Source organism: Martes martes (assembly GCF_963455335.1).
Source record: "Martes martes genome assembly, chromosome: 7".
Classification (NCBI taxonomy): domain Eukaryota; kingdom Metazoa; phylum Chordata; class Mammalia; order Carnivora; family Mustelidae; genus Martes; species Martes martes.
Genome location: NC_137894.1, coordinates 82707582 through 82733810, shown reverse-complemented (window position 1 = coordinate 82733810; position 26229 = coordinate 82707582). Strand labels below are relative to the sequence as shown.

At 45.1% G+C, this 26229-nt stretch overlaps 1 long non-coding RNA gene across 1 annotated transcript; it reads left to right on the top strand.

The window, feature by feature from the left end:
- The first annotated feature begins 234 nt into the window (after positions 1-234).
- Positions 235-25771, top strand: LOC308345357. The gene is made up of 3 exons (XR_013967056.1): positions 235-460; positions 25309-25475; positions 25650-25771. It is a non-coding gene; the product is annotated as an uncharacterized lncRNA (long non-coding RNA).
- The last annotated feature ends 458 nt before the right edge of the window (positions 25772-26229 follow it).

The window sequence follows — 26229 nt, the reverse complement described above, 5'->3', positions numbered from 1 at the left end:
TTTGTCCAGGTAGGATTTGCTTTCTCGTGCTGTGGAATTCCGCTGTCCTTGGTGACTGAAGTTGGTTTTGGATGGGTTTCTTGTTGATCTTCTGGGGGAGGGGCCTGTTGTATTGATTCTCAAGTGGAATTGCACTGCCCTTGCCAGGGGCCGGGCTAAGTAATCCGCTCGGGTTTGCTTTCGGGAGCTTTTGTTCCCTGAGCGCTTTCCGTAGAGTTCCGGAGGACGGGAATGAAGATGGCGGCCTCCCAATCTTTCGGCCCGGAGGAGCCGAGAGCTTGGGGTTCCGCTCCTCAGTGCGCTCTCAGAGCAAAGCGCCCAACCGCCCCGCCTCCCTGGCCTGCGGTCACGCCTTGAGGAAAGCAGTCAATTGCTGGAGCTGGAGAAAAGCGCCGGGCTGCTTCCGTCTCCACAGCCTCCAGCCGCGCTCCAAGCCCACCCAGCCTGCGACTGGCACAAGGTAACCCCGGGCTTAGAGCTCACTCCTCGGCTTTGTCACTGTAGCCGGCTTCCCCGCTCTAATACCTGCGAGCTCTGCAGTACTCAGACACCCCCAGTCCTTCTGTGACCCCGCGGGACCTGGGGTTATGCTGACCCTGCCTGGGTTTCCCCCCGGTTTAGCCTCTGGAGCGATGTCTCCCAGTGGAGCCGACTTTTTAAAAGTCCCGATTTTGTGGTCCGTTGCTCCGCCGCTTGCCGGGTGCCGGCCCCCCGCCCCCCGGGGTCTATCTTCCTGTCGCTTTGGATTCACTTCTCCGCAGGTCCTACCTTTCAGAAAGTGATCGATTTTCTGTTCCTAGAATTGTTGCTCTTCTTCTCTTCGATTTCCCGTTGGATTTGTAGGCGTTCACAATGGTTAGATAAGCTATCTAGCTGATCTCCTGCTGCCTGATGTCGTCTCAGCCTGCTACTTCTCCGCCATCTTGACTCCTCCTCTTTAGTTGTTTTTAATCCATAGAGTGGGTCACTCAGATGCCCATTCAATCTGGATCTTCAGTTGTAGAAGTGTTTCTTTATGATTTCCCTCCCACTAGGCTCTCTTCTCTTTTAGGATCTCTTGTCAGATGTAGGACCTTTTGGATTTATTCTTATTCTCTGAGGTTTGCTTTAAAAAATGAATGGATAAAAATTTGTTCATCTGTTTGTGTTTATTCCAGCCAGGATAAGTATCATCCATCTCTTTTTTATTCAAAAAATTTTTAGGGGGCCTGGGTGTCTCAGTTGTTAAGTGTCTGCCTTAGGCTTGGATCATGATCCCAGGGTCCTGAGATTGAGCCCCGCACCAGGCTCCCTGCTCGGCAGGAAGCCTGCTTCTCCCTCTTTCACTCCCCCTGCTTGAATTCCCTCTCTAGCTGTTTTTCTCTCTGTCAACTAAATAAATAAACTCTTAAAAAGAAAAAAAAATTTAACATATCTTTATCGTGCTCAGTTAGCCACCATGTAGAACATCCATTTGTCCATCTCTTTGTCATTTTGTTTTTTCTGGGAGATTTCCTCAACTTAATCTTCTAGTACACTCATGTTGCTTTCTGTTTTATACCTTAGTGCCTTGCGCAGTATTGGTAGGTGTTCTATAACAACCATCACCATAACAACAGAGGTGCTTTGGTTAGCTGAGTTTGGGACACATTGGGTTGAACAAAGGACTCCTAAGAGCAGCTTGTGTGCTAATGTGCATTAAAGCTCTCCAAGAAGGAGCCCCACCCCTTTCTTTTGAGAATACCAGTATTCCTTGGAACATGTTGGGCAATCCTGGACCTGGTCATTTCAATAACTTCCTAATGGGGTTTGTCCTGTCTCCATCTCTCTTATCCTAAGTCCACGATTTATATTGTTGCCACAATTTTATTTCTAACTCAAAGCCAATCTTGGCACTTCAGTTCTCAGAAAGCCTCTCCGTTTTCATGAAAAATACAGTTCATACTCAAGATCTTTGAGACTTTCTATGTTTTGACTGTAGTAGGTTTTCCTGCTCATTCTTCCACCATTTACCTTATGCATCTGCACATTTCAGCCAAATTAATCACGAGTTTCACTTGGGCTCACAGAGTAACTTTAAGGTCCTGCTCTTTTCTTCCTTTACCCAGAATGCTCTTCCCTTACCTCCCATTATCTTCCATGAAGCCCTCTGTGATCTCTTTTTTTAAAAAATAGATTTTATTTATTTGACAGAGAGAGACAGAGCGAGAGAGGGAACACAAGCAGGATGAATGGGAGAGGGAGAAGCAGGCTTCCCGCCGAGCAAGGAGCCCGACGTGGGGCTCAATCCCAGGACCCTGGGATCACGACCTGAGCTGAAGGCAGCTGCTTAACGACTGAGCCACCCAGGCGCCCCACCCTCTGTGATCTCTTTTGCCATTTTGCCACACATGTTGGAATGACTTACTCCCTTTTCTGGGCTTCTGCCATTTTGTTTGTGATTCTGTCACCCCTTTGCAGTTAGACTTTTAGCTTGTTGTCTCTCTGGTGGAGTCTCAGGGCAGGATACTGTCTTGCTTGTCTCATAATTCTTGTGTTGGGTACTCAATAAAAACTCATTCCTAAAGAATTAGAAATGGAAGGGCACCTGTGTGGCTGAGTCAGTTAAGTGTCTGCTTTTGGCTCAGGTCATGTTCTCAGGGTCCTGAGATCGAGCCCCACATTGGGCTCCTTGCTCAGCGGGGTCTGCTTGTCCCTCTCCCTATGCTCCTCCCCTGACTTGTGTTTACTCTCTCTCCCTTCATCTCTCAAATAAAATCTTAAAAAAAAAAAAAAATGAAAGTACTCTTTGCGGATCTAATGTTATACAATAAGAGGTTGTTATACTTAACTTTATTGAGGAGTTGATTTCTCAGTTTCTAGATTATCTGGGCACCTTATTAATTTTTCCTTATTTCAGTGGCTTCTTAGCCATTGCATCCCTTCCAGATCAGGGTGAAAAGGAGCTTAGAATGAGATTACTATCCGATTTCGCTGCTGTTTAGCTATTTTTAAAAATGTAAGTATTTAATTGGAAAAAAGGTTGAACTTGGTGTTATAGATTCCATTAACTTCATTCACAAATTCCTACTGCTCACTTGCACCAGTTATCAAGATCTAATTGTATGTTGCCAGATGCATCTTTTATTTATTAAGCTACTGAGATGTCAGCCTCAAACTCTTTCTCATTGATGCCCTAACCTGGTAGAACACTGTGATACTATGGCCCAAAAGGAAACTAAAATTAGCTAGACTTAATTTTTTAAAATAATGATAAGATTTCAGTGTCATAAATGAAAACACACACAAAATCTAATCCTGATGGATACATTCATGTGGTCAACTTTGAAGTAGAAGATTTATCAGGAGAAGATTTTATGCTAATTCAAAATATAAAAACAGGGGCACCTGGGTGGCTCAGTGGGTTAAAGCCTCTGCCTTCGGCTTGGGTCGTGATCCCGGGGTCCTGGGATCGAGCCCCGCATCGGGCTCTCTGCTCAGCGGGAGCCTGCTTCCCTCTCTCTCTCTCTGCCTGCCTCTCTGCCTACCTGATCTCTGTCAAATAAATAAATAAAAATCTTAAAAAAAAAAAAAGCAAAAAATAAACCACAAAAAATACAAAAAAAACACCAAAATATAAAAACAGTAGTTTGTTCATCCTCTAGGATGCCTTGTGATTAGTTTAGGCTCTTTACTTCCTCAGGCTGAGGAGATGCTTCAGCAAGAGGATGGGCCTCCTGGTCAGTCTTGCAGGTTGGCTGTCCTCTTCTTGAAAAGCTTTCTGGGTTTTCTGCCTCTGTCTCTGGCCTCCTCTTCTCAGTTTCTTATTGGTTCTTCCATCCCTTTTGACTTAACATGTTGGAGTTAGAGTTTCCTGGGTGTGGTCCCAGCCTCCCTGTCTGGGCTCCGGATATAAACATCCAATGGCCCATGTGGTTTCTCCACCTTGAGGTCTCATAGGGCATCTCAAACCCATCATGGCCCTTCAGCTCTCCGACTGTCTCCCTCTGGCCTCTGCATGCTTTAGCTGGATAACTTCTGTTTATCCTTCAGCCTTCCCCTTAGTTATAATAATATTAGTATTAATCTAATAAATACTAACTGAATGCCTAATATGTGGGTTTATTTTATTTTTTGTATTTTTTAGATTTTATTTATTTGACAGAGAGAGTGACAGCGAGAGAGGGAATACAAGCAGGGTGAGTGGGAGAGGGAGAAGCTGGCTCCCCGCTGAGTAGGGAGCCTCGATACGGGGCTCCATCCCAGGACCCTGGGATTATGACCTGAGCCGAAGGCAGACGCTTAAATGCCTGAGCTACCCAGGCACCCCTGTGGGTTTTTTTTTTTTTTAAACATATATTACTTTCAGAGGTAGAGTTCAGTGATTCATCAGTCTTATATCATACTCAGTGCTCATTACATCATGTGCCCTCCTTAATGCCCATTATCCAGTTATCCCATCCCCCCATCCCCTCCCCCCTTCAGCAACCCTCAGTTTGTTCCCTGTGGTTAATAGTCTCTAATGGTTTGTATCCCTCTCGGATTTCATCTTATTTTTCCTCTCTTCTCCTATGATCCTCGGTTTTTGTTTCTTAAATTCCACATATGAGATCATATAATTGTCTTTCTCTGATTGACTTATTTCACTTAACATAATACCCTCTAGTTCCATCCATGTCATTATAAATGGCAAGATTTCATTTTTTTGATTTTATATATATATATATATAATATGCATATATTTATGTATATATATCTCACATTTTCTTTATCCATTTATCTGCCGATGGACATTTAGGCTCTTTTCATAGTTTAGAAACTGTGGACATTGCTGCTATAAACATTGGGGTGCGGGTGCCCCCTTCGGATCACTACATTTGTATCTTTAAGGTAAATACCCAGTAATGCGGTTGCTGGGTCATACGGTAGCTCTGTTTTCAGCTATTTGAGGAACCTCCATGCTGTTTTCCAGAGTGGCTACACCAGCTTGTATTCCCACCAACAGTGTGGGAGGGTTCCCCTTTCTCCACATCCTTGCCAACACCTGTCATTTCCTGAGTAGTTAATTTTAGCTCAGCAGGGGTCTGCTTCTCCCTCTTCTCTCTGCTCTCTCTCTTTCAATAAATAAAATCTTTAAAAACAAAATGAAGAAACAGTGCTGAGAGTGGACATCCCGGCCATGTTCCTGACCTTAGGGGAAAAGCTCTCAGTTTTTCTCCGTTGAGAATGATATTCACTGTGGGTTTTTCATAGATGGCTTTTATCATATTTTATCATATTGAGATATGTTCCCTCTATCCCTACACTGTGAACACTTTGAATCAAGAAAGGATGTTGTACTTTGTCAAACACTTTTCCTGCATCCATTAAGAGGATCATATGGTTCTTATCTTTTCTTTCTTTTATTAATGTGGTGTATCACATTGATTTGCAGATGTTGAACCAACCTTGCAGCCCGGGAATAAATCCCACTTGGTGGCGGTGAATAATCCTTTTAATGTGCTATTGGATCCTATTGGCTAGTATCTTGAATTTTGGCATGCACGTTCATCAGGGATATTGGTCTGTACTTCTCCTTTTTGGTGGGGTGCCTACTATGTGTTTAAAGGTCCCATCCTCAGAGAAGGGTTGTCTGATGCCCCAGATCATGTTAGGCGCCTCTGTTATCAGGTAAACCACGTTCTTCCTATTAGAGCACTTATTACAGTGGAAGTTACGTGACTTAAAAAAAAAAAGTCTGCCCCACTAAGTTTAAGATCCACAAGGGTAGAAATAACGTCTATTTATCACTGCATTCCCCAGTGCCTAGGATGGTGCTTGGTACAGAACAGGCGCTCAGTAAATGTTTGCAGAGCACATGAATGTAGAAGGCTTTAACGGAACTGCTTATAATCTAGTTGAAGAAAGACAAGGTTTTCACATGCAACAGACGCTTACAAAGCAAAGTCATCAAGGAAGTGGTTAGACTTTGTGACTCTCAAAGTCCTATCTGATCTTGAGCCTCTGATTCTTATCCTCATATCCGAGTTAATATAGAACAACGTATACCTCGATACGTTCTGAGGTTGTACAGAGCAAAGGGATAATCAGAGTTGGGAATGGTTAATTTGGGAATATTTCCTGATTGAAATAGACTAACTCAGAGCAGGATTTCTCAATCTGGGTACCACTGGTACTTTGGGGCCAGGTGATTCTATGTGTGTGTGGGGGGGCTGTCCTGTGGGCTGTGGAAGGTTTCCTAGCATCCCTGGTCTCTACCAAGGAGCAACAGATGCCAGTGGCAGCCCTTAGCTCTGACAACCAAACATGTCTCCAGATATTATCAAATACTCCCCGGAGGGCAAAATCACCCCAGCCTGAGAACCACTGGCTTACAGGAGGGGACTACATTGGACTGCCTGAGAGAGATACTTGCCAGAGGAGGGCGTTTACAGAGGCACTAATCCGGGAATGAACAAATAGTACTTAGGAAGTGGTGGGATTCTCTTGGTTAGAATGGGGAGTGCTAGGATCGAATGTTCATGAAGCTGGGCAGAACTGAATTCTGTTCACAAAGGGTGGTTTAGGGGTATCTTGAAGAAAATGCATGTTCTGTGGAAGTTGTAAGTATAAAGTCAAGGGCAGCCTGCTGATGAAGTAAAGTGACAAAATGAGCTCCTTGGGGAATGGGTGGTGTCCCTGGCTGGGCCGGGTGCCTCCCATCTGGGCTCCGGTGGCTCCCCAGTAACCCTGCGTCAGAGCCGTTTCGTCCGGGGACCATGTCTCCGCTGGGGACTGCAAGTCTTACTAGCGCGGTGCCTGCCCAGCACATTGATGAAGTTCGTTAAATGAGCTCTTGGCAGGGCTGACCTGAGCAGGAGGAAGGAAAAGCTGACAGAGAAGGGGAAAATCTCCCAGTTTGTTGGTTTGATGCATAGCCAATTAAGTACTTAGAATGATATCAGTAAATCAAAAAAAGACACTTACTTTTTTTTCTTCCAAACAACTCCTTGCTAGTCATCAGATTTTCTGATTTCTATCTTTATCCCGGGCTAGAACAGGAAGAAAAAGGTGATAATTTCTGGCTTGATTTGTCATGGCTATTAGGTGTTTAAGTATGACACGTTTTTAATATCTTTTTAAGTCAGGTGATGGTATCACTGAAACCTTTGTATTAAAAAAAATGACTTTTCCCCTGCAAGATCCAGTGTAAGTATAATATACCACTCTTTTTATTTTTATTTTTTTAGAGATTTTTTTTTTTTTTTTTTTTTTTTTTGGTCAGAGAGAGAGAGGGAGAGAAAGCATGAGCAGGGAGAGAGGCAGGCAGAAGGAGAGGGAGAAGTGGGTTCCCCACTGAGTAAAGACCCTGATGCGGGACTCCATCCCAGGACCTTGGGGTCATGACCTGAGCCAAAGGCAGATGCTGAACCAACTAAGCCACCCAGGCATCCCAATATGCCACTATTTTTAAAAATTAATTTTATTCTTAACAGCAGTGACTTTGTGAAATTGTGTGCTTATTTTCCTGATGCTATTGTTGGTAAAATACTCTAAAAGCTCTTCATTCTTTTGTTTATTCCTTCAACAAACATTTGTCGAGAATGCGTTTTGTCCTAGGCACTGCAGGTGACATAAAGATGAAAAGGCCCATGGGGGAAACCAGGGTGGCTCAGTGGGTTAAGCATCTGCCTTTGGCTCAGGTCATGATCTTAGGGTCTTGGGATTGAGCCCTGCATCCAGGGAACCTCTCCATCTCTCCCTTCCCCTCCCTCCCCCACCTGTGCTGTCTAGCTCTCTCAAATAGATAAATAAAATCATTAAAAAAAAAAAAGATGAAAAAGCCTAGGGCTGGTCCTCAGGAGCTCTCCGAATGGTGGGGCAGCCCTGACAGCACAGGGACAGTGACAATGTAGGCAGAAGTTGCTGTAGGGGTGGGGTGAGTTATGTGCTGGGTCATTGTGGTGGGTGTGAGAGGGGAGGACTGCTTGGGGTCTGAAAGAGACAGAGAGGCAACATGGAGCTCACCCTTGCAAGGTGAACTGGAGTTCAGCAGGATGCAAGGGAGGGTGGGGACTTACGTGCTTCCTGACAGAAGGAAGAACAGTTCCTCTGTGTAGGCACAAGGTACTGAGAGGGTGTGTTCTGCAGAGAGTAGTAATCTTTCAGTGTGTGGAGGAGAGATGGGGCAGATCAGAACCTTGTCGGTCGTGCTGAGATAATAAAGAATCATGGAAAGATTCTTAGAAAGTTCACTCCTACAGTAGTGAGGAGGAAGGACTGGGTTCGGGGACAAGACAGGGAGAGGAAGTATGGAGGTCACCACTGCTCATTTGCACAAAGTTGGGTGGCACTGTGGGAGGTGCCCAAAGGAATATGCACTGCACCCCCAAATTCCTGGGGGGGTGTGAAATACCTTTGTAATTCTGAGAAACGTGTTAGAACGATCCAGTATGTGAACCGTTGATGTGCATGGTGAAATGTAGCCCATAGTTCCATGTGTCCTGCAAGAACATAGCAGTTAAACATTATTTTTAAAGATTTATTTATTTGAGAGAGAGAGAGAGACAGAAAGGGCAAGTGGGAGGGGCAGAGGGAGAAGGAGGGAGAATCTCAAGCAGAGTCCATGCTGAACATAGAGCCAGATGCAAGGCTCGATCTCACGACCCTGAGATCACTCCCTGGGGTCAAAATCAAAAAGTCAGTCACTTAACTGTTTGCACTGCCCAGGCACCCTTAAACATTTAAAAAAAATGTTTAAAAAATTTTTAAAAAATTTTTTGCTAAACTGAGCATGGGGCTTGAACTTGAACTTGAACAAGATCAAGAGTCTTATGCTCTGGGTGCCTGGGTGGCTCAGTTGGTTAAGTGTCTGCCTTCAGCTGAGGCCATGATCCCAGGGTCCTGGGATGGAGTCCCTCATCGGGTACCCCGCTCAGCAGGGAGTCTGCTTCTCCCTTTAGCCTTCCCCCCTCATATGTACTCATGTTCTCTTTCTCTTGCAAAAATAAATAAAATCTAAAAAAAAAAAAAAAGTCTCATGCTCCACTGACTGAACCAGACAGATGCCCCAACATTTTTCAATATAGAAAATGATAACCTGACTTCCCCTACCTTCTACCCAACCAGAGAATATGTTAGTTGTGTTGCACCTTTGGTTTATCCAGGTGAGAATCAATGGCTAACCTAAGTTAGGGAAAGGAGATCTCCCTCTCCCTCTGCCTCTCTCCCCCCACCCCCCTTTCATGTGCACTCGCTTTCTCTCTCTAAAATAAAAAATCTTTAAAAGAATTGCCTTGTGAGGGGTGCCTGGGTGGCTCAGTTGTTAAGCGTCTGCCTTTGGCTCAGGTCATGCTCCCAGGGTCCTGGGATGGAGCCCTGCATCAGGCTCCCTGCTCAGCGGAGAGCCAGCTTCTCCCTCTCCCACTCGCCCTGCTTGTATTCTCTCTTTTGCTGTCTCTCTCTGTGTCAAATAAATAAAATCTTAAAAAAAAAAAAAAGAAAAAAGAATTGCCTTCTGAGACCTTTCATGGGTCAAGATCAGGGTCCTTCCTTTTTTACTCAGTCTATAGAGCATAAAGATGACTCATTTAGTCTTCCTTTTTCTCATTCCATAGTGAATGAACCAGTTTGGTAACCCACATGAATCATTAGATTATCCTTTAATTCACTTTGGGATATTTACAAAAAAGGATCTACTTTCAAAGGATAAGGTTTACCCTCCAGTAAGGATTTGCAAGAGAACATGCCCAAGCTCTCCCCTATTCTTTAAAATGTTTTCTTTTCTCTGAAACTAGGAAAACATATCATAACCAGAAAGATTTAGTGAAAACTCAGTCCTGAACTGAGCTAGTGTGTCTGGTATTTTCAAGAGGCTTTGACCTTTCATGTTTTCAATGTCAAGGCAGTTTTTTCTGTCTAGAATGTCTCCCTACGTCCCCCCCGCCCCCCCCCCCCATTTCCAACTTCAGGCCAAGGAATCATAATACACCTTTCGAGGCCCAGGCCAAATATTGCTCCTTCTGCCTCCTTGACACCCTCACATCGCAGGCGGGAAAACAATCCCTACCTCCCCTGGCCCGTTTTCTCCCGTAGACTGTGTGCTCTTTTAATAGAGGCTGCCTAGGCCCATCTTTGAGTTGCCATTATTCACATACAGAAACAGCCTAAGTTTAATTCATTTGGTTGAAGTGTACAGGATTCAGAAATGTAGTAATCAATGTTCTATCTGCCTGGGAAGGTTTGGAACCCAGAGCCCACCATGAGGGGGCTACAAGGGGCAGGACGCCCTGGCCCCGGGCAAGCAGCAATAGGTGGGCATCAGGGAGGACCGACATGAAAGCAGGAAAGGGCTGGGGTTCAGGGCCAGGATCACTGGAAGGGCTGGAGAGACAAGGTAGACAGGGACCAAGAGAGCGACTTGTCATGGTACTGGGGGAGTGTGAGAAGGAAAGGGGCTACTGGGATGGTTTCAGGGGGGCTTAGGGACCAGAGGTAAGGCATGACCCAAAATGTGAGAAAAAAAATCAAGCGACCTGCCAAATTGTTAGTTAGCATAGACTGTAGCTGCCGCCTCATTCTTTTTTTTTCTTTTTTAAGATTTTACTTATTTATTTGACAGAGAGAGATCACAAGTAGACAGAGAGGCAGGCAGAGAGAGAGAGAGAGGGAGGTAGGCTCCCTGCTGAGCAGAGAGCCCGACACGGGACTCGATCCCAGGACCCTGAGATCATGACCTGAGCCGAAGGCAGCAGCTTAACCCACTGAGCCACCCAGGTGCCCCTGCTGCCTCATTCTTGAAGAGCAGGGAATCATTACATTTGAGAAGGAAAACTTAAGCTGGGTCTGGAAGAACATGAGTTGGCCATTTAGAGGTGAGTGGTAAAGAAATTCCAGGCATAGAGGTGGGAGCAGCACGTAGTGTTTATACATGGAGACGCCGTTATGAGTGTGGGACCACCAGCAGGTGTGGGCACTACAGTAGTCGGACGGGGCCGTCCCAACTATGGAGATTTGGGAGAACACGGTACAGCAGTTTGTGCCAAATGCAGAAGGAAGAAAGAGGACCCCTATGCTTTCTGAGTAGCAAGAAGAGTGATGAGACAGCCCCGTGGTGGGGGGATGGTGTGCGTGGCTGACTGAAGCCTGGGAATCCTGGAGTGCTGGGAATTGACTTTGATAATCAAGTCTGAGCAGAAGGGGAGGTAGGACAGGTTGCCATCAGCTTTGCAACTCAGATCTCAGTTGGTGTGTGTGTTGGGGATGCTTGAAACCACCATCACCGCAGGTCCCATCTTCCTGGAACAGAGGATTTATTTGGGAGATTGTGGGGGAAAATACTTATGCACTTTTTTTTGACAGACAGAGATCACAAGTAGACAGAGAGGCAGGCAGAGAGAGAGGAGGAAGCAGGCTCCCCGGGGAGCAGAGAGCCTGATGCGGGGCTCGATCCCAGGACCCTAGGATCATGACCTGAGCAGAAGGCAGAGGCTTTAACCCTCTGAGCCACCCAGGCGCCCCTACTTATGCACTTTTATACTGAAGCAGATGTAGGGGCTCCTAGTGGCTCGGGGGGTGAAGCATCTCCCTGTTGCCTTGGATCAGGTCGTGATCTTGGGGTCCTGGGATCAAGCCCCATATCAGGATCCCTACTCAGCGGGGAGTCTGCTTCTCCCTTTCTCTCTGTCCCCCGCACCCCCCCACCATATTCTCTTTCTCTTAAATAAGTAAATAAAATCTTTTTTAAAAAAAGATTTATTTATTGGACACAGAGAGAGATCACAAGTAGGCTGAGAGGCAGGCAGAGAGAGAAGGGGAGGCAGGCTCCCCACTGAGCAGAGAGCCTGATGTGGGGTTCAATCCCAGGACCCTGAGATCATGACCTGAGCTGAAGGCAGAGGCTTAACCCACTGAGCCACCCAGGTGCCCCAAGTAAATAAAATCTTAAAACAAACAAACAAATGCAGATGTATGGTTTTGAACAGAATGCAAATTTAGAATGGGGTTTCAAATAAATGTGCCAATTATTTTGGCTGGCCCCTCTATCGCCTCAGGGGTGAAGTCACCTCCCCCCCACCCCCCCAACACTTCTGGGACACCTCAGCAGTAAAGGGTGGTGGAGAGGGCGGGTGAGATGCTCTCTGTGTGTGGTGTGGGGAGAGTTAAGGAGACTCACAGACTTGTGATGGCAGTGCCTGAGGGTCATATGGCTCATGCTGATTGGGGCAGCAGGGACAGGAATCCCTCTATGTCCTGTCAACTCTTCTTCTGCTGTCACTGGGTCAGCAGCACTCCACAGAAGGTAAAAAAGGGACACTCTCTACTTTCCACATCACCCACCAGCGTCCTTTTCATACCACCCCTGAATATTAATTTATGCCATGTTAAAAGCTTTAGCTACTTCATGTGTTGGAGGAATGGGAGTTTTTAGGTACACAAAATTCCAGTTACTCAAGACTTAACACTTGTGGACCTAGAAATAGATGTGGAAAGGATTATTCTTGTAAACACACATAGTGAAGGAGTCATACAGTTGCTAACTTTGTTTTTCTTAGATCACTTAGAGACTTAGAACAAAATGGCTGGAGTGAAGTAGTTAAAATGAGATTAGAAGGATAACAGATTATAGGACATACACTTATTTTGCCCATATATTTTTTAAAATTTAAATTCAATTAACATATAGTGTATTATTAGTTTCAGAGGTAAAGTTCAGTGATTCATCAGTTTTATATCATACCCAGTGCTCATTACACCCCATGCCCTCCCCAGTGTCCATCACCCAGTAACCCCATCCCCTCCCCTCTCCCCCCAACAACCCTTAGTTTGTTTCCTATGATTAAGAGTCTCTTTGGTTTGTCTTCCTCTCTGATTTCATCTTGTTTTATTTTCCTTCCCTACCCCTATGATTCTCTGCTTTGTTTCTTAAATTCCAGGTATGAGTGAGATCATATGATAATTATCTTTGACTGACTTAATTTGCTTAGCATAATATCTTCTAGTTCCATCCATATTGTTGCAAATGGCAAGACTTCATTTCTTTTTTTCGATGGCAGATATATATATATATATACACATATACATATATATACACACACATATATATACACACATATATATGTGTGTATATATATATATATGGCGCATATATATATATATATATATATGCGCCACGTCTTCTTTATCCATTCATCTGTCAATAGACATCTGGGCTCTTTCTGTAGTCTGGCTATTGTTTACCCATATTTTTCTAAAAACTTCAAGCTTTCTGCTATCTTTCTCTACTATGTAAATGATCGCCATCATGTTACATGCTTGTAAGAAAACCTACAGAACAGGGACACCTGGGTGGCTCAGTTGGTTAAGCAGCTGCCTTCGGCTCAGGTCATGATTTCGGTGTCCCAGGATCCAGTCCCACATCGGGCTCCTTGCTCAGCGGGAACCCTGCTTCTCCCTCTGCCTCTGCCTTTCACTCTGTCTGCCTGTGTTCTCTCTCTCTTTCTCTTTCTCTCTGACAAATAAATAAAAATAAATTAAAAAAAAAAAAAAAAGAAAACCTACAGAACAGGGGCACCTGGGTGGCTCAGTGGGTTAAGCGTCTGCCTTCGGCTCAGGTCATGATCTCAAGGTCCTGGGATCGAGCTCCCACATCAGACTCTCTGCTCAGCGGAGAACCTGCTTCCCCCTCTCTCTCTGCCGGCCTCTCTGCCTACTTGTGATCTTTCTCTTTCTGTCGAATAAATAAATAAAATCTTAAAAAAAAAAGATTAAAGTAGAAACTCATTAAAAAAAATAAAAAAAGAAAAGCTATAGAACTTGGGGCACCTGGGTGGCTCAGTGGGTTAAACCTCTGCCTTCAGCTTGGGTCCTGTTCTCAGGGTCCTGGGATTGAGCCCTTCATTGGGCTCTCTGCTCAGCAGGGAGCCTGCTTCCCCTCTCTCTCTCTGCCTGCCTCTCTGCCTACTTGTGATCTCTCTGTCAAATAAATAAATAAATAAAATCTTAAAAAAAAAAAGAAAAGAAAAGCTACAGAACGTAGGACCGCATAAAGTGAAAAGTGGTCTCTTTTTCTTCTTCCTGCAGTCTTCCTCTTCTCAGGGTTAGCTGCTGTAACTGTTGTGTCTTTTTTAAAGACACACTATGGGACTACCTGGGCTACCAGGTAATTTTCCAGCTTCTGGAAGCCTGCGGGGAACACGGTAGACAAGATTATAAGCCTTCTAGACTTTTCTCTTTACAAACTTGCATCCATTCAACAGATAATCAAGATAATCAAGCACTTCCTTTCGAGACATTGTTTCAGACATTGGGGTACCTCTGTGTACAAGGAGGAATGTATCCTAATCTGCAAGTCTTTTCTCTTTAGTTGTATCTCTTAGACATCGTTCTGTTTTTTTTTTTTTTTTTTAAGATTTTATTTATTTGTTTGACAGAGATCACAGGTAGGCAGAGAGGCAGGCAGAGAGAGAGGAGGAAGCAGGCTCCCTGCTGAGCAGAGAGCCCCATGCGGGGCTGGATCCCAGGACCCTGGAATCAGGGCCCACGCTGAAGGCAGAGGCTTTAACCCACTGAGCCACCCAGATGCCCCGACATCATTCTGTTTTAGTCTGAAATGGATACTACTCATTCCTTTTGAAAGTTAGTCCATTCGATGACTGTGTCATAATTTGTCTGACCCCCTATATGAGCACATTTACACTCATGGCCTAGCTTTTCAGTGTTACAAACATAATACTGGGGACATTTTCGGGTTCTTAGTGGATATTGCAAGCAATCCTGCCTCCCAGGGAGAGGTGGTCTGGTAAGCTGTGACTATAGCGGGAATGCCAGCCCGTGGGGCTGGCTTTTAAGAAGGGCTACCAGTTTTCCAGAATAATAGTGACCTGGGAGGAGCCACAGGGTTGGCTAGAGGCCCAAGTGAAGAGGCAGATGTTTGGGGGTTTTTCAGTGAAATGCCTCTGGGAGATGTGACATCCCACCTATGTTCTTACCCAGCCCAGAGCAGCTACAGAAATCCCTGTGTTTTCTTTGTGCTGGATTCCTGGTGCGAGCTGCTGAAGGGGCAGGTAAGGTGTGCTAGTTGGCATCTGGAAAACCTGAGTCTGTCTTCATGGGTGAGGCTGGCAGCCACATCCTGGGCCTTGTAAACAATGCTCATGGACATTTGCTCCTCCTTTTGGCTTTATTTCCTTAGGACAAATTCCCACAAGTGAAATTTCTGGTTTTCACATGGATGGTCAAAATTACCCTCTTTTGGAGGTTGTAACAATTTACATCCTCATTAACAGGGATTAAAGTCTTCTCCCATCCTTGACCCCCACCTGTGATAACATTGGCTATTTATCAGTCTTTATAGGATGTATTTTTTCTGTGAAACACTTTTTTTCATGCCTTTGCCCTTTTAAAAATATAGCTTATCTTTTTTTTAAGGAGTAAAGTGGATTTTACTGAAGATTCTATAGAGAGAAGGATTTATGTCCCTAATTTATCTTTTTTATTGTTGAACTTGTAAGAATTCTTTGTATATTATTAGGCAAATTGGTTCTTTGTCATATATGCTGCAAATATTATGAAGGAAAAATTGCAGTTGATAACTAAACCAGCTTATTTTAATGAATGCCCTTCAGTTTCTTTCCCTTTTCTATAACCTCCTCTGGTTTCTTTTGTAGTGTAATCATGTAATCATGTTTAATGTATTTTTCATTATATTTGAAATAGAGCATTATAAAGATATTAAGACATATTTAACATGCAAAGTTTGAAACAATGAAAATCCTCCCAAATTAAAAAATAATCAGGAATCATATATTCTAAAAGAAGTTGGCTTAGTAAATGCCATTTAAGTATTGCTACATGACATTTCTTCTTTAGAAGATAAGCAAAAATAAAGGCCACCCTTTGTCAGGCTCTGTTTTGAATTAATGTTTTAAATTACATAAAGTCTTTAGGAATACATCCCCTGCATAAAATCCAACAGCCCTGTATCCTAAATCACATTTTATTTCTTTAAAAAGGATTATCTTATGAATCTCTTAAGCTTCTCTTATTTTTGAATTTTAGGAGAAAGATTTATTTTTTTTTCCTTCCTCCACTTAGCTAAAGACTTTGAGATGACTCTGACTTGTCTTCGAAGTATGTTGATACTGGCTGAATTTCAGTATTAATAGTCAACTAGCATAAAGATTTATTTTGGTAGCACATCGGAGACAACCAAAGATTCCTAGAACTTCTTAGGACAATGTCAGATAATCCAGCTTTTGTTGTACAAATAATTTATAAAATTATTATGAAATGACATCATGATTCAAGGACCTAAATCCCTGCCCTGCATAATATCTGCTCCATATGGGATTGAAATTCAGCAGTAGGAAGCCCAACTAGATTTAGCATTAACGACTGAAAACACCAGTTAGCTTTAATGAGCAGATGTGCATTTTTGAGCCAATAGTTGGAAACCACCTCCACCTTAAGTTTTGGACAAGCTCTTCCAGGACCTTAAGTTAATTATATGTAGATTAAATAGCCTGGTCCAAAGCCTATTTGATATAATTTTCAGAGTCATAGAGGGAAGTTATTTTACTTTATCAAATGATTATTTTGTAGAATTTTGTCTCATAGGTGAACTACTAATCAGTTCAAATATCTTCCTAAGTAGCCAAATCCCATGCATATGAATTTTAGACTTTAAAAGTACAGCATCTTAGGGGCGCCTGGGTGGCTCAGTTGGTTAAGCATCTGCCTTTGGCTCAGGTCATGATCTAATGGTCCTGGTGATGAGGGAGTGGAAGACAAGCTGAGGACAAAGCAGAAGCTGAAACCCTACAAGCCCCCCTCCTCCACCATGGGATATTTGTGACATTCCTCAGGCACTCTTGGCTGCTGTAAAGAAAAAACAAATAGTTAACTTGTACAGATCACAATCCTGCAAGACCTGAGTCTCCCTCAGCTTACAAATGTCCTGGTGATTTACAAGGAAGAAGCTTTCTTACCAATAGCTTAATTTCTAGAGAACCATAACTCAGTTTCCCCAAGCCCTAATATCATGCTCCCCTTCCTAAAACTGAGGGAGGCTGAGGCAGAAGGAAATGTAAATAAAACTGAATTTCTTTTAAACCTACAGCTCATTGATAGGGACAGGTGATAGGAGGAGATCCCAACTCTCCGTTAATGCCTTACTAGAAGGAAAAGCAACCTTAACTTGACAAAGAGCAAAGCCTACGGTATCCTGTGTGTCTTCTTTAATACACAAAAGTTCTTGCAAAACCTCCCTTTTTCCTTACCTCCTCCAACCCCACAGTATATAATCCCCCCTCCCCTCACAACCCCAGGGTAGCAGCTCTTCCTGCCCATGGTCCTGTCCCCGTGCTTTAATAAGCCACCATCTTGCACCAAAGATTTCTCAAGAATTCTTTCTTGATCGTTGGTTTTGGACCCCACCCCACTGAACCTCACCTATATTCCAAAACCACACCACTGGGATCCAGCCCCACGTTGGGCTCCCTGCTTAGTGGGGAGTCAGCTTTGGTCCTCTCCCCCCTGCTCTCTTACTCTCTTCTTCTCTCTCAAACAAATAAATAACATCTTTTTAAAAAGAATATAGCATCCTAAAACTGTTGATCACCTATCAGAATGATTCACTGAACAGCAAGTAGTGAGGTAAATTATTTTACATTCTACATTTGCTCCCTCAGAGGTTATTTTAAAGGCTACAAATTATGCCACAATAGGAATGGCCTCTTATTTATTTATTTGTTTATTTATTTATTTCTAAATTTCAAGATGTCTTAATTTTTTAAAAATTTTTTTAAAAGATTTTATTTATTTATTTGATAGAGATCACAGGTAGGCAGAGAAGCAGGCAGAGAGAGAGGAGGAAGCAGGCTCCCCGCCAAGCAGAGAGCCCGATGCGGGACTCGATCCCAGGATACTGGGATCATGACCTGAGCCGAAGGCAGCTGCTTAACCAACTGAGCCACCCAGGCGTCCCTTAATTTTTTAAATTTTTATTTATTTTTTTTGTTATCAATACATAATGTATTATTTGCATCTTACACAATTCACAGCACTCACCATAGCACATACCCTCCCCAGTGTCTATCACCCAGCCTCCCCATCCCTCCCCACCTTCCCCTCTAGCAACCCTCAGTTTGTTTCCTGAGATTAAGAGTCTCTTATGATTTGTCTCTGTCTCTGGTTTCATCTTGTTTCATTTTTTCCTCTCTTCCCTATGATCTCCTGCCTTGTTTCGTAAATTCCACATATCAGTGAGATCATATGATAATTGTCTTTCTCTGATTGACTTACTTTGCTCAGCATAATACCCTCTAGTTCCATCCATGTCTTCGGATCCCTACATTTGTATCTTTGGGGTAAATACCCAGTAGTGCAATTGCTGGGCTGTAGGGTAGCTCTATTTTCAACTTTTTGAGGAACCTTCCTACAGTTTTCCAGAGTGTGGCCTGCTATTTATTTGAGACTGAGCATGAAGCCATGATTGTGTTTGTACTTGGAGATCAGGCAGAACGAGTTGGAGGAAGTGGGACTTGTTAACGTGAGACTTGTTGAAGTGGGGCCTCTTGTTTCTATACATTTGCTGAAGAGACAGGCAGGTTTGCAACTGATGACCTCCAAAGGGGCACATTTAGCCCTTGCTCTTGGGTCTCCCTGTAAGATCTTCTCCTTGCAGCCAGATCCTGCTCCCTGCCTTCCTCTTCTCCCAGTGGCCTTGGCACCTCGGCCTCCACAGCCTTCTCCATGCCCCCAGCCTCCTTGCCTCCCTTGTTTCCTTGCCTACTCAGCTTCTGACTTCTCAAGACTCAGCTTCCTCCATTCTCATCTCCTTTCATTCGGCATCTCCGTCCCCAAGTCCCCCCTCCCTCCTCTTTGGTTGGTCTGAGTACATGGATGAATTTTTCTCATTTGCCTCTGATGGGAGTGTAAGATCATGCCACCCTTCTAGTCCCACAGGTCTGTGGACCTGCATGTGTGTGTGGGGGGGGTGGGGTGGGGTGGGCATGGTTTCACAAAGGAGAGCAAGTTTTCATTTCCTTGAAGACCTGAGGTCGGGGTGGGGACTGATGGTGCTGACTGTAAGGAATGGTGGGGGAAACTCCTCACTTCCTGCTGCTTGTCTCCCAGGAAGCCACCTAGAGCATTGGCGTCTGGACCAAATGTCAGCCGATATCAGGGTCCTGATCTACCAGTGCCACCTCATTTGCTCCTTGGCATTTCCCAGAAGTTTCCAATAGTCAGTCACCTGGTGGCAAACACAGTGGGAGTATTACAAATCAGGCCTTGGTGCCTAGCACTTAGTAACCATTCAGTAAGGATTTGTTAAACACACAAATGAATGAATGTACTGATTAGATCAATTTTTCTGTAGCTCCTTTATTTTCAATCAGATTATTTGCCATAATTAGCCATATTTTAACCAATTGATAAGGCATATTTACCTTGGGAAACTGAATAAAAGAAACGTCATTTAAAATGGAGTTGGGGGTGCCTGGGTGGCTCAGTCTTTAAGCATTTGCCTTCAGTTCAGGTCGTGATCTCAGGGTCCTGGGTTTGAGCCCCATATCAGGCTCCTTGCTTGGCAGGGAGTCTGCTTCTTCCTCTCCAGCTCCCCCTGCTTGGGTCCCCTTTTGTGATCTCTGTCATAAATAAATAAAATCTTAAAAAAAAGAAAATAAAATAGAGTTGGGAGGCCAGAAGGGGAGCTCTATTGCAGACTTTGTAGACCCATCAGGAAGAGAAGTGAAGTACCTTGCATTCTTTTTTTTTTTTTTTTTTTTTTTTTTAAGTACCTTGAGTTCTCAACAGGAGGAAACCCACTTAATGTAAGGGGCTATTTAGCCAGAGCGATTCCATCTGGTTAAACAGTGATTTTGTTGTTAATGCAGTAAAACTTAAACTGACACCCCCCCCACCCCCCAGGGGAACTTACTTAAAAACAAGTCCTGGAAACCAGTAGAATATGGTCGACCAGTCCCTGATAACAGAGCCCAAATACAAGGGCGGGTCAGGTCAGGTGGAGATAACAGAGCCCGAATGCAGGGATGAGTCGGATCAGGTGGCGACATCCAATCAGTAGAGCGTGCATACGGTCTCCCTAGCTACCAAGCAGTGTGGGCCCCGCCTTTTGGGCGCCTTTTGGGCGCCAATTCTGACCAAGGGGATAGGCTAGTTCAAATAGCTACTATGGGGTGAATTGTAATTCAATTGGCCACCCGTGTGTGAACTAGCATGACTGTGCAGCTTTCTTTGTGTGTTACAATCTCATTGGCCACCTGTGTGTGGCCAGGCTCAACCACATGGTCTTTGCTCTATAAAAGTTAGTCTGTGAGGCTGAGAGGGGTTGTCCTCTCTCTAAGCCCCGAACGGTCGGTTTGATTCTCGATTCTTGGCGTGAAATTAAGCTTTGCTTGACTTTCGCTTTGTATCAGTCTCGTTCCTTTGATTACGGACCCAACATTACTACCCCAGCAAGAGAAAGAAAGGTGGTCTCCTTGTCCAGCAATGGCCCCCACAAGGCAAGACTGTCACAGCTAAGCCAATGAAAAGCCATGACACTTCCAACTCGCAGTTTACTTTAGTGGACTTTTAGTTTGTGACAGCCTTTCCCAACTTCCCCTTTCCTTCTATAAAAGAGCATTCCTGTCCTTTGTTCTCTGCACTTGCCTGCGGCTTTTGCTATAGCTTGCTTGTCCTGAATTGCAATTCCTGTTATTCCCAAATAAACCCGTTTTGCAGCAGATAAAATTTGCTTCGAAGGTTGGCAACTTTTAAACATAACATTGCTGGAGGAAACTCCAAAATTCATTCTCCCCCATTTGGAAGCCCATCCATTTGCTGAGCTCTGATTCCACAGGAACAATCCATGTGAATAAATTATGTATGGCGGAAATGTTGATAGTCATTCTGTCATAAATAAATGTTTATTTTCTTTGTACCTTTCTGTATTTGCTATGATAAAAAATGCACGAAAGTTTTGCCAAGCCTGTGCTGTGTTTTGAGGGACTGTACACAGGTTTGGAGGGTTTTCCTTCGTTTACATATTCAAACTGACTAGCCTTTCCTCCCATACCAAGCCACCACACCAGCAGTTTCTCTACCCTGCGGACTGACTCTCACCCCTGCCCTCCCCAGAGCCCATCTGTTTTTCACCTTCTTTTCTTTCTCCTTCACCCACAAACGTTTCTCTCACTGCTCCTGGAATAACTCAGTTTCCAGAGGCTCTGCCCAGCCCCTGCCAGAGAGACTTGGGCCAAGAACCCCGAGGTTACTGTGGCTGCTGGTCCAGGAATGGATTCCTCTGTTTCAGAGTCTAGGAACCTAGGATTCCTCAGTTTCAGTGTCTTCCTGTCTCTTCCGCTGGGCCAGGAACTCCTTAAACGCTGGCTCTGTGTGGCCTGCCCTACCACTCCCATGGCCCCAGGCAAAGGGAGGTACTTACTATGGTTAAACTTAATTATAACATTCTTTCTGAGGGACATATGGACACGTTTCTTATTAGACCATGAACTCTGAGAGCAGAGGTCCCAACGGGCTGGTCTTCGTGTAACCCAGTCCATTGTGGGCACAGTGCAGTGGGAGGTGAGCGAATGGTTTGGTGAATGACTGTCTCGCTTGAACTGAAGGGATGATTTATGTGAAAACATTCAGGAGGTAAAAACAAAAAACCCCACAAAAAACATGGAATAGTTTCTTGAAAACCTGTCATTCTTTTCTCATAAATTAAAAAGATTTTCAGGGGGGCACCTGGGTGGCTCAGTGGGTTAAGCCTCTGCGTTTGGCTTGGGTCCTGGTCTCAGGGTCCTGGGATCGAGCCCCACATCGGGCTCTCTGCTAGGCGGGAAGACTGCTTCCCCGCCCCCCACCCCACTGCCGCCTGCCTCTCTGCCTACTTGTGATTTCTTTTTTTTTTTTTTCTACTTGTGATTTCTGTCAAATAAATACATAAAATCTTAAAAAAAAAAAGGATTTTCAGGATGAAAGTTTTCTTGGAACTCAAGTTAGTGGTTAGCAAGCAGGAAGCACTGGTGGTAGCTGGTCAGCCAAGTTGGGATGACAGTCCTTAGGCTTGTTATCTTGATAGAGTGAAGTTGTGTGTGGATCTCCAAAATGGCAGATTTGACTAAAGAAGGCACACCTGAGATACTGGGAGAAGGGAATTAAAAGTGGTGCAAGGTGGGGCGCCTGGGTGGCTCAGTGGGTTAAAGCCTCTGCCTTCAGCTCGGGTCATGATCCCAGGGTCCTGGGATCGAGCCCCACATCGGGCTCTCTGCTCAGCAGGGAGCCTGTTTCCTCCTCTCTCTCTGCCTGCCTCTCTGCCGACTTGTGATCTCTCTCTGTCAAATAAATAAATAAAATCTTAAAAAAAAAAAAAAAACTGGTACAAGGTTTCTGCCCTGGAGATTAAGATACTTTTTGCCATTGGCAGAGATAAGAAAGTGAGATAAGAAAGGAGGCGCAGATTAGTTTGGACTTGAACAGGTCTCTGAACTCCAGCGTCCGTAATTATAAAATAGGGGCTGTGTTTGCTCTTTCTGAGGCAATGAGATGATGTGAAAGCACTTTGAAATTTGAAAAGGGAAGGACTAGACAATTATGTTAATGATAACCTTTATTATTATTTTAACTATATCTAGATATATTCTGCCAGCAGTTAGAATAAACACTTGAAGTGGCATTTGGGATCTAAGGAGGATGAGACAACTGAGGAAGCAGGCATCAGTGGAGAGAGCTAGAGGGGTCAGCAGCCCTTTAGGGATGGGAGAGAAAATAGGGTTTATCAAACTCCCCAGAGAAGGCTGGATAAGTCTGGGTGGTAGAAACCACGAGTGTGGAGGAGGTTTAGAAGCTGGAAATGTTCAGCATCAAATGCTACAGAGAGAGAGGCTGAGTAAGAAGAGGTGTGATTAATTTGGGTTGGATCTGGTAAACTTGAGTAACTGGTCTTAGTGGATGGTGGAGGTAGAGCCCAGACTCTATATTTTGGAGGAGTGGGTGAGACTGCTGGAAGACAGGAAGTGATGGCCCAGGGACTCACCACAACTTAACAGCAAAGGGAAGACAGTTTGATAAATTTTTTTATACTATTATTCCAAAAAGGATTTGGAGGGAAAAATTGGGGAAGAATGATTGCCTGAGAAATGTATGGAGGGTGCAGGGAAGCTGGGGGTGTGGGGAGAGAGGAGACCCTTGAGATGCTGTGACAAGGAGTGACATTCAAAGTCTAGGTGGACAGGGTAGCTTTACAGATTAGGTACAACTCTATTGAAGCTAAGAGGAACTCTGACCCAGTTCTCGCAGCCGGTATTAGGATTGTCTGCTCCCCACTAACCTTCTTGCTTCCTTGTTTCTCTCTTGGGCTCAGCCAGCAGGACCTCCACCTTGGAGCAAGTCTCCTAACTCATCCTCTCCAGTTCCATACAGGGGTCCTTGTGGATCGTGGGTGAAAATTACATGATTTTTTGCTTGCCAATCCCTAAGAAGCTTTAGAGAGAGTCTCCCACTCTCCTTTTCCTTTTTCAAACTCCTCACCTCAACATCTTGCTCATTTTCAACAGAGGGCCTTACTTTAGAAAAGCCCTTTCTTTTTCTCTAAGAAAACCGAGGCTGTAAAGTAGGGAGTTCCTTAACTTAAGCTCTTGTGTTTGTGTCTCTCTGACTCCCGGCTTTCCCTCCTTGCCCTTTTAGAAAAAGAGCTATTGGCTCCAGTTTCTTAAGGCTGTAGATCTGATCCCCCAGCCCACCATCTTCACCTGTATCTTTAAGCCCATAAACTTGCTCACACCTCTCCCATCTGAAAATCAGACACAACAAACACCCTTGGTACCATCCTATCTTTTTCTCTTCCCAGGCAAGCTTCCGGCAAAGAGAAATCTGATTTGCTCCCTTGTCTCCTGACTTCCCTGCTCCCTCTCTAATCCGGTTTTTGCCCCTATCATTCCACAATGAATGAGTCATCAGTTGAGCCCCAAGTGGACAAAACAAATTGGTCCTTCCCTTCCTCCTTTTGCTTGTCCTCTCTGAGCCACTTGATCTCTTGGCTGTCCCTTCTTTTCTTGGCTTCTCCCATAGGTCCCTCCTCTTTGCTATCAAATCTCAGCTTCTCTTGAGTGCAATTTATTGGTTCCCTTTGGACTCTCCTCCCGTAAATGCCTGAGTGGCTGGGTTTATTGTGTACTGTTTTTCCTGTGCTGTATGCTTTCCCTGGGTGACCTTATCTGCAATCACAGCTGCAATTAATAGGGTCTTATTGAAAACTCACATTCCTCTAGGTCCTGTTCAGGCTTCTCTTCTGAGTTCTAGGCCCATATGCCCAACTGCCCACTAAATGTCCCCCAGGTACTTCAGCCTCAGCCTCATCGTAACCAACCGAATTTATGTCTTTTCAGCCAAGCTTCTTCCCCTGGATGCTTTCTGAATATTGTCATCATCTAGGATCCTAGTCTCTTTTCCCCATTTCTAGTCAGTTGTCAGTAATAGTATGATGAAGGAATTTTTGTTCCCTAGATTCCCAGGGAAGGTGAGGGATACAGATTGGCTTGGTAGGGCTGTACTCCCAAAGAGATGCTGTGGATTGAGGGGCTACAAAAGTTGGGGAGAACCATGTGGTGGGAATGGCAGTGAGGGAGCTGGCCCAGTGAGGGAAGGGTAGCTAGCTATGGTGATCTTCCAATCCTGGGTAAACTTAACTGAGCATCACTAAATGCTGAGGTATTTGGAGTTCTTGAAGGAAAAGGAACAAAGCTTGCACATACCCAAACAGATCTGAAAAGAAATACTTTGGAGAGCAATGAGGACAGAGAGAAGCCCAACACAGTTAAGATTCAGAAATGGGAAGGCCAAATGTACTTACATCTCTTAAGGGTAAGGAGACCCGGAGGGCATATGGGTTATAGTTGCTTCAATTTATAGGTTCTCCCTCTGTAATGTCTCCGACCTGATCCTCTTTTTTTTTTTTTTTTAGTGTCTTCTAGGCTACTGTCCACTCCCAAGGCTTGTTTAATCCCCCCCCCCTTTTTTAAAAGATTTTACTTATTTATTTGACAGACAGAGATCACAAGTAGGCAGAGAGGCAGGCAGAGGGAGGGAGAGAGGAGGAAGCAGGCTCTCTTCTCAGTGGAGAGCCCGACGCGGGACTCGATTCCAGGACGCTGAGATCATGACCTGAGCCGAAGACAGAGGCTTAACCCACTGAGCCACCCAGGTGCCCCAGCCGCTGATATTTCTAAATGAATAAATAAAAATGATCAACCATGAAAGTTTTAAAATTTAAGCGGTAGGATATTTAAAAGAAACTTCTTCGCATTTAAACAGCAGGCCATTTAATTGTCATTTCACATGCTGTTTATCTTGTTCCTGAAGGTGAGGGCAATAGTGCCGGCCCATCTGCCAGCGGAAAGATCTGGATATTTACAAGGGCTTCTCCATGCCTACAGACGGATCTCAAGCAGCCTGTCACCTACAGAACCCCCAGATCAGCGTCGTTTTCCTGGCCTTGACCTACAGGGTACCTATGGCCACTAAAAGAGGTATGCGGATGTAGTTAAGGTAATCTTTGTCTTTAGGTTAAGCAGTGCATGGGGTGGGTATGCTGGTCGATGTGGGTGTTTGTGTGTATGTGTGTGCGCGCGCCGGGGTAGGGAGGAAGCAGGCAATGTGTGCATCCCTTCTTCAGAGACGCCTTCCCTGACCTCTCTGACTAGGTGACGTTCGCCTCGCCACCCTCAAGAGCACCTTATTCTCTCTGCACCCATCATAGCTTGGACTTGCATTCGTGTGGTTAGTGCCCGTTGCCCCCGCTAGATCGTACCCTGCGCTAGGTAAGGAACCTCCTACGTTCTTGTTCACCCCTGTAATCCCCCTGCCCAGTAGGATGCCAGATATTCCACAAATATGTCTTCAACGAGCGTTTCTGGGAGCCACTGCCGGTACCGACCACCCCCGGGTGTCCTCGGCAGGCTCCGGCGCCGCGACCCCGCCGGGACTAACTCTCCGCCCACCAATGGCCGGGCGAGGCGGGGCGGGTAGGGCGCGGCCGGTAGGGCGCGGCCGGCAGCGCGCGGCGGGCGCTCTCGCGCAGACGGTTCTCCCGCTCCCGTGGGCGCGGCCCGCAGAGGGGGAAACCGGGGAAGGGGCGGGCACGACGCGTGGCCTCACATGGGCCAATGAGCGCCGGCCGGGCGGGGCTCGCAGCCGGCTGCCCGGGGGCGCGCGGGGCTGGGCGTGCTCACGGGTGACGCGCCGGGCCGGACCGGCCAATAGGCGCACGGTGGCGGGCGGGCG